Here is a 7,168-nt window from a genome sequence, read left to right as displayed (position 1 = left end):
ACCTTCTATGTCATTTGTTAAAATTCATTACCAAACGCAAAGGCACATAGCTTTTCCTCTATAGTTTCATCTAGAAATTGTATAGTTTTGCACTTTTAGTGTAAGGATGATTTTGAGTGATTATTTGTGTAAGTTGTAAGGTTTTCATCTACATGCATATCATTTCTTATGGTTTCCAATTAATCATTCCCTCACTATTTTTGGGAAAGACACAGGATAGTGGGCTCTGTTAGAGTAGATAGCTAGCTAGACATGAACAGGAGGGGGAGCTCCTGGAAAAGGGAAAGTCTGTGAAGGCTCACCTGGAGGGACCACCAAAAATGCACATATTAGTAGCATCTCTAGTGCTGGAGTGGATGGGCACTTGTCAATTGCGGTTAGGAAGGAGAAGAGGTACCTATGCAGAAACACCCTAGAACTTCTCTTAAGATGCCCCAATCATCATTCACTCTGCAATAAAAATGTCAGAATATTGCTAGCTACATGCTGATAAGAAGGACAAAGGGGACATTCTTAAGAGAAACCTGGCACCGTAAGTACAGATTAGGGCAGAGAAAGACATTCAAAACAGGCAGCTGCAGTAGATACAAACGTGACCGCTGTCAGCCTGCCTGGGATGGCGGGAAGGAGGCTGGTGCCAGAGTGGATTCGGATTGATCACCACACATGTACCTCAATCAACAGTGAGGAGGTCCCACAAGCCTAAGTGGGGCAAGTCGGGGACCTAAGGCAGTAGCAGGAAAACCAAAGAAAACAGGCGGATACTTGAGACAGAGGCAGGAATGTGAAGAAGTCCAAAATAAAATTCCCTGCACAGGACTCTTAGGCTGTTTTCATGCACTATCAGCCCACTCCTCCCTATTTTTCTACAATAAGCTCTTTACACTGTATTTCTTTTCAATGAAGTTATCTTCCATCTTTGTACTGCCTCTTGGTGAAAAGCTTTCTTCCAAGTTAATAACTGGGACATCAGCTCTCCCCAGTCATAGCTCCTTTTCAGTTTTAATTTACAGAACTGATGGGGATTAATAACTGGCGCTCTGACTTTAAGTGGTGTAGGAGGCGGCCAGTAGGGGACGCCAGCCTTCACACCGGGAGCAAGAGGGCCCTGCCTAGTCCCCATCTGCCTGCATGTGGCGTGCAGCCTCGGCAATGCCAGCAAGAGGGCCCGGCAGTGTCCCCAGCTGCCAGCACGGGAGCCAGCCGCCACTACACTTGCAGCAAGAGGGCCCGGCAGTGTCCCCAGCTGCCAGCAGGCGGGTGTGCTGCCACTACAATGTGAGCAAGAGGGCCCTGCAATGTCCCTAGCTGCCAGCAGGCGGCGTGCCACCACTATACTGCGAGCAAGAGAGCCCTGCCGTGCCCCGGCGCCAGCAGGGGGCGCTGGACACCACTGTAAGCAAGAGGGCCCTGCAGTTGCCCTAGTCGCCAGTAGGGGGCGCAATGGCACAGCACCGTGGGCAAGCGGGTCCTTTAGTGCGCGGCTGCAAGCAGGGGGCGCCCAAACCGGGCTTTTCAGATTACTCAGGTTCCACCCGTCTCTGCGCCGCGCCGCCGGGGACATGTGTCTCTGCGCATGCACCGCGCCACCCCCGCGCTCCCCGCCCGGCGGCGTGCGACTGTGCGCCTGCAACACGCCCCGCCACCCTCAGCCTAGCGACGTGCGTCTCTGCGCCTGCGCCGCGCCTCACTCCCGCCCGCCCAGCGACCCCTCCCCTCCGGAGACGCGCCGGCGTGCGTCTATGCCCTGCGCCGCGTCTCCCCAGCAGCGCCGCGCCACGCCTCTGTGCACCTGCGCCGGCGTGCCGTGCCTCTCTGCGCCTGCGCCGGCGCGGCACGCCGCCTTTGCGAGGGCGGAGTTGCGTTCTCCTCAGCGCAAACCCGGAGAGCATCGCGAGGGAGGAGCTGCGTTGTCCTCTGCACAGACTTCGGGGGTACTGCGAAGGCGGAGCAGAGTTCTTCCCAGGTCAGACCCGGGCGGGCGGACTGAGGGCACCGCGAGGGCGGAGCTGCGTTCTGCTCAGCACTGACCTTGGGGGCACCATAAAGACGGAGCAGCATTCTCCTCAGCACAGACGTTGGGGGCACTGCCTGGCTTTGGGACAACTCGGGGCCGCATCAACGGTGAATAAAATCTTTCCCGGTTGCAGCCCTGAATAATCAAGGTCAGAGATCAGTTAGAACGGTTCAGTGTGGAAAACGGGAAAGCAAAAGCCTCTCTGAATCCTGTGCACCGAGATTCTCCCAAGGCAAGGCGAGGGGCTGCATTGCAGGGACCAACTGCAGCGTCGGAACACCAATGCAGCATTCCTAATGCACACATGACACCCAAAATATAACAGTCATATTACTCATGTAGGGTTAGGGTTAGGGTTACGGTTTAGGGTTGGGGTTGGGGTTTAGGGTTTAGGGTTTAGGGTTAGGGTAGGGTTGGGGTTAGGGGTTAGGGGTTAGGGTTGGGGTTAGGGTAGGGTTAGGGGTTAGGGGTTAAGGTTAGTGTTAGGGTTTAGGGTTTGGGGTTAGGGGTTAGGGTTGGGGTTAGGGGTTGGGGTTAGGGTTAGGTGTTAGGGTTAGGGTAGGGTTAGTGTTAGGTTAAGGTTAGGGGTTAGGGTTAGGGATTAGGGTTAAGGGTTAGGGGTTAGGGTTAGGGTTGGGTTAGGGTTAGGGTTAGGGTTTACGGTTTAGGGTTAGGGTTAGGGTAGGGTTAGGGTTACGGTTTAGTGTTAGGTTTAAGGGTTAGGGTTAAGGGTTAGGTTTAGGGTAGGGTTAGGTTTAGGTTAAGTTAGGGGTTAGTGTTAGGGGTTAGGGTTAAGGGTTAGGGGTTAGGGTTAGGGTTGGTTTAGGGTTAGGGTTAGGGTTTACGGTTTAGGGTTAGGGTTAGGGTTAGGGTAGGGTTAGGGTTAGGGTTAAGTGTTATTGTTAAGGGTTAGGGTTAAGGGTTAGGGTTAGGGTAGGGTTAGGGTTAAGTGTGAGGGTTAAGGGTTAGGGTTAAGGGTTAGGTTTAGGTTAGGGTTAGGGTTTGGGTAGGGTTGGGGTTAGGGGTTAGGGTTAGTGTTTGGGGTTGGGGTTAGCGTTTGGGCTAGGGCTATGGCTAGGGCTAGTGTTAGGTTTAGGTTTGTTAGGGTGGTTAGGGTTAGGGTTAGTGGTTAATGTTAGGGTTAGTGGTAGTGTATAGGGTTAGGGTTAGGGTTTGGGTTCGGGTTGGGTTAGGGTTATGCGTTGGGGTTAGGGGGTTAGTGTTAGGGGTTAGGGTTAGGGTAGTGTTAGGGTAGGGTTTGGGTTAGAGGTTGGGGTTCGGTTTCAGGGTTAGGGTTAGGGTTAGTGTTGGTTTAGGGTTAGGATTAGTGGTTGTGGTTCGGGTTGGGGTTGAGGTTTAGGGTTTAGGGTTAGGGTTAGGTTTATGGTTAGGGTACTGTAAATAATTTCACATTATTACTAATAATAAATTATTATTTGTATTACACTATTACGTAATATAAAGGCTATTAAGACATGTTTGTCTTCAAATTATGGCCTTGGTTTCTGTGGGCAGTGCCTCCTCGTGGAAGGGTAATGCATTCCTGCTAAATCATTGACAAAACGGGCTTCCAGGAGCTACAGGCTGCAGCAGCAACTTCTCCTCTACGTCCTTCACTTCCTCAAACTGTTGTTGACTTTGAAAGCTTCTTTCAGTCTAGTTTTATCAACAGAGCTAGTATTTCATGAGGTTCTACTACATACCAGGTTCCAGAAAGCTAAATGCCTTTTGTTTGTTATTATTCACTAAATACAAATCACAACTCTCTCCTCATTACTCACACAACAAAATTTAGCTGAGGGAGATTGAGTGACTTTCCCAGGGTCACATAGCTACTAAGAGCAGAGTCGTGTTTAGATTCATGTGGGAATATTGAACACAGAAATGAACCAGTGGAAACATCCTATGTTCCAAAAGCCTACTCAAGCCATTTGTTCTTATTTTAAGGAAAATCTTTATGCTAATTTTAAACTCCAAATACTTATGAATGGCAGAGTTCTATAGATTTGATTCTGATGTAAGAAATGATGGTCACCAGCTGGTTACTGCTACCACCCCACAACCCCGAGCATACTGGACGAATGTCTAAGCCTTGTGGTTAGTGGGGACAATGCTGGTGGAGTCTGAAGTTGTCATGCAGTGACTCATGCAAGCTTAGGCAGATTTGGTGATATATGACACAGAGATGCAAAGAAATGTTGTAGCTGACACACAAAGGCTGGCTCTGGGAGATGCAGAAGGAGCACGTCACCCAAAATAGAGCCAGACAGACATCCTTAAGGAAGGAGCAAAGGGGCTGCATCTTAAAGAATGTAGAAAGGATTTGTCATGAGAGATGGGGCAGGAAGTTCTTGAGAGGCAGAGGGAGAGCATGAGAATGTTGGGAAGGGAGGAGAGATTCTCGCACATCTGGGAAGCTGACAATCCATCAGCATGGCCAGAAGGAAAATAAGGAGGAGGAGCAGAAATAGATGAGGCTGGATATAGAAGCAGGGCTGAAGCTGTGTCGATTGTGGTAAAGAGTTGTGATTCTATCCAGAACGCAATAAGTAGCATTCTAAACAGAGATCTTTTAAAACAAGAGTCAGCAAGTATTTTCTGCAAGTATTTTCTGCAAGTTAAATATTTTAAGTTTTCCAAGCCATATGGTCTCTCTCTCAATGACTCAGCTCTTCCATTATACCATGAAAGTAGCCGGAGACATTATGTAACACATGTATTGGCTGTGTCCCATTACAATTTTATTTACAAACGCAGACTGTGTCAGACATGGTCCATGCATGGTAGTTTGCCACACCCTGTTTTAGAAAGCTCAGGTTTATGATGTGATGGAGAATGCCTACAAGAGCTCTTGTTTTAAATGGTAGAGTGAACATACACTGGAATTCTATCCTGCTTGACCCAAGCTCTTGATAGCGAAAGGTAGAAAAGATAGATGGTAAATAGATAGATAGATGATAGATAAAGAAAATACGTAGCTGTTCCAGAAAACAGAAATGGATAACTTCATGAACCAAAAGCAGAGTAATATACTTTAGAAAGGAAGCAGGCCAGAAAACCCACAGTTGCAAAACAAATAGAATTTCCAACTGCCCCTTGTAGCCCCTTCCTGGAAGTAGTCACAGCCCAGGGTGTTCGACTTCTTCCTCTGTTTTTTGTTTGTTTGTTGTTTGCTTTTCTGTGGGGTTTTTGTTGTTGTTGTTTGCTTTTAAAAAAAATTCCCTTTCCCTGCTTTTTTGTCACAGCAGCCTTTGTCACTTCAAACACCACAAGTGTTCTTTAAAAAAAATTATATCAACCTTTCAATTAAAATGCAACATGTCTGAAACTTGGTATCTGGAGAGGTGAGTTGGACAAAGGAGCCCTTGTTACTGCACGTTTTCATTCTTCAAATTTCACCTTGCACGCAGTAACAGACAGTGCACAAAGCCACTTCCTTATGGACGGAAATTCTGAAATCCTTTTATGCCTGGCCTTTCCATCCTTCAACTTCCCCTCTCCCACGCTGTGAATGATTGTATTGGACATTTTTGTTTTAATGTCAGTGACAGGGGAACAAATGTAGCTCTAATATAGCTGTAACCCAGATGCTTCTGTTTCTAGCATGTATTTATTTTGCAGCAAACATTTACATCCTTGATGTTTCACTGTTTTTTGAAAATAATTAGGCAATATCTCATCTGAGGTAGGATGTTTCTAGGGGTTGTGTTCTGAGGGAGGAAAACTAATCTGTTCTGTTTCCACTGCATTCTAGGAACAGTAAGAGGACCCTGTGCATGAATAATTTGTTTCCACACTACAGAGTGGGTAATAAGCAGATTAGTAAAAACAATTCTGCTTCACTTCAATAACAGCCTCCTCCAACTCATTTTTTCTCAACAAACTTATTTTTCCAGCAGAAGAATCCCAGACTTCTTAGAGAACCCAGTGACTTTTTGCATGTTAAATCTGTGAAATCCTCATGTTTTCTTCTGCCATATCCCTGTAATCCCAGCACTTTGTAATCCCAGCACTTTGGGAGGCCAAGGTCAGTGGATCACCTGAGGTCAGGAGTTCGAGACCAGCCTGACCAATATGGAGAAACCCTGTCTCAACTGAAAATACAAAATTAGCCAGGTGTGGTGGTGCATGCCTGTAATCCCAGCTACTCAAGAGGCTGAGGAAGGAGAATTGCTTGAACCCAGGGGGCAGAGATTGCAGTGAGCTGAGATCGCAGCATTGCACTCCAGCCAGGGCAACGAGCAAAACTCTGTCTCAAAATAAAAAAAAATTTCTTAAAATGATATTTTCAGTATTTTATAGATGATGTGTAAGCAGCAATCTTAATAGGATGTTACCAGACACTTTGCGAGACTGGCAGCTGATTTTATCCAGATGTCTCTAGTTCTTTTTTCTTTTTCTTTTTCTTTTTCTGGCTTTTTTTTTTTTTTTTGACAGAGCCTTGCTCCGTCCCCCATGCTGGAGTGCAGTGGCATGATCTCGGCTCACTGCAACCTCCACCTCCCGGGTTCAAGCGATTCTCCTGCCTCAGGCTCCCGAGTAGCTGGGATTACAGGCGTGCACCACCATGCCCAGCTAATTTTTTGTATTTTTGGTAGAGACAGCATTTCACCATGTTGGCCAGGCTGGTCTCGAACTCCTGACCTTAGGTGATCTGCCTGCCTCGGCTTCCCAAAGTGTTAGGATTACAGGAGTCAGCCACTGTGACTGGCCCAAATGTCTCTAATTCTAACATGAGATGTATTGCAGGATCATAGCAGAGTGAGTTGCTGATGTATCCAGAAGGAAATGGGCATGGAACTCTCACGACAGCTGTCCTGAGAAGTGTGTGTGTGCTGTGCTTGAATATCTCACTGCTCATTTATACACAGGCTTTCTGGTGACTGAGTTAACAGTATCTGTTTCATAAATAATGTAGCCCTCTTTCTTTCTTTCTCTCTCTCTCTCTCTCTTTTTTTTTTTTTTGGAGACAGGGTCTTGCTCTGCTACCCAGGCTGGAGTGCAATGGTGCAGTCTCAGCTCACCGCAACTTCAGCCTCCTGGGTTCAAGCGATTCTCCTGCCTCAGCCTCCCAAGTAGCTGGGATTACAGGCGTGCGCCACCACGCCTGGCTAATTTTTTCTTTTTTATTTTTTGAGACGGAGTTTTGCT

The 7,168-nt window shown here is 47.3% G+C and overlaps 1 pseudogene; it reads right to left on the bottom strand.

Annotated features, from left to right (window-relative positions):
• Window positions 1-242: 242 nt before the first annotated feature.
• LOC129524263 (uncharacterized) lies at window positions 243-2,119 on the bottom strand (annotated as a pseudogene).
• Window positions 2,120-7,168: the final 5,049 nt, after the last annotated feature.

Source organism: Gorilla gorilla, chromosome 7, assembly GCF_029281585.2.
Source record: "Gorilla gorilla gorilla isolate KB3781 chromosome 7, NHGRI_mGorGor1-v2.1_pri, whole genome shotgun sequence".
In the NCBI taxonomy this organism is placed as follows: Eukaryota; Metazoa; Chordata; class Mammalia; order Primates; family Hominidae; genus Gorilla; species Gorilla gorilla.
Note: the sequence above shows the minus strand (reverse complement) of the source record. Positions and strands in the feature narration are given on the sequence as shown.